This window comes from Rattus norvegicus, unplaced genomic scaffold (assembly GCF_021556685.1).
Source record: "Rattus norvegicus strain SHRSP/BbbUtx unplaced genomic scaffold, alternate assembly SHRSP_T2T unassigned-0000209, whole genome shotgun sequence".
NCBI classification, from domain to species: Eukaryota; Metazoa; Chordata; class Mammalia; order Rodentia; family Muridae; genus Rattus; species Rattus norvegicus.
The window spans coordinates 37,501-38,719 of record NW_028238926.1 but is presented as its reverse complement, the minus strand read 5'-3'; the positions used below and the strand labels follow the sequence as shown (position 1 = coordinate 38,719).

At 49.9% G+C, this 1,219-nt stretch overlaps 1 long non-coding RNA gene across 1 annotated transcript in view; it reads right to left on the bottom strand.

Moving 5' to 3' along the window:
• Nucleotides 1-322: 322 nt before the first annotated feature.
• LOC147997228 (uncharacterized) overlaps nucleotides 323-1,219 on the bottom strand; it is an 18,344-nt gene continuing 17,447 nt past the window's right edge. The window contains exon 3 of the long non-coding RNA XR_015648073.1: nucleotides 323-551. This is a non-coding gene — a long non-coding RNA (uncharacterized LOC147997228). The remainder of the gene's footprint in view (nucleotides 552-1,219) is intronic.

Genomic DNA, 1,219 nt, shown 5'->3' with positions numbered 1-1,219 from the left:
TGTAAATATTGCCCACATTCGGATTTAGACATGCCTGAGCTGTCAGGGCGAGGCTGGCTGAGAGCGAATCAGTGAACGATCGGACTCTTCCTCTCTCTGTGAGGGTGTGTCATGAACTCTATTACCATTTCCAAAGAGTTAGGTATGCTGGAGCGAAGTGGACCGGAAAGCCAAGGGAGGAGAGGTATGCCTACACGAGTCCACCCAACCCCCCCGCCCCCCCCCCAGGGAGACATCCTCGAGTGGTGGGGGGAGGGGCGAAGGTGTGGAGGGATAATTTCCAACAAATAAATCCCAACAAATAAATTACTAGAGACTTGATTCATTGATTTACTTTAAATTTATTGAGTGTATCGGGAAAGAGGGAAAATGGGTCAAGGAGGAAGGGAGGGAGGGAGGGAGGGAGGGAGGGAGGGAGGGAGGGAGGGAGGGAGGGAGGGAGAGAGGGATATCTTTTCCTCCAAATCGGCTGGTATGTAGTCTCAGTGCGTCAGAAAAAAGACTGCTTCTGGCCTCCTTTCTGATTACCCCAAGGCAGTCTGGTCACCGTGCTGTAATAGAAAGGGAAACCACAGTCAAGTCATGGGAGCGAGCGAGCAAGCAAGCAAAAATCATAAACAAAAGCAAAAACACGTCTGTTAAGTTGAGCAGAGCAGAGCAGAGCAGAGCAGAGTAGGGCAAAGCAATACAAGGTCACATTCCACAAAGGCTGATATAGTCTGCCATCTTGGTCTACAGAGTGAAAAGTAGAAGGAGAAAATGAATATCGCTTTGTGTGTCACAAAGTTTTTAAGTTGTAAGGAACATTGCAGGGCTAAACCTTCAAATCCTCAAACCACCCAACCCAAGCTTTCCTCCTCCTCCTCCTCCTCCTCCTCCTCCTCCTCCTCCTCACCCCCCATTGCCCCCCCCCCGTGTGGTGTGTGTGTGTGTGTGTGTGTGTGTGTGTGTTTGCGCACGAGCTCGAGCTCGGGCACGCATTTCTTTCACTGCACAACCATCATTGGAGGACGTTTAAATAAACACGAATGAATCAGACAGGCAGACAGACAGGGGCCCATAATGGATCCCTACAACTCGGTGGTGGTGGTGGTGGTGGTGGTGGTGGTGGTGGTGGTGGTGGTGGTGGTGGTGGTGGTGGTGGTACACACCGATTTGTTGACCTCTTTCTTTTAAAGAAAGGACAAGAAACAAAGAGAAATAAAAATGAAGGAATATA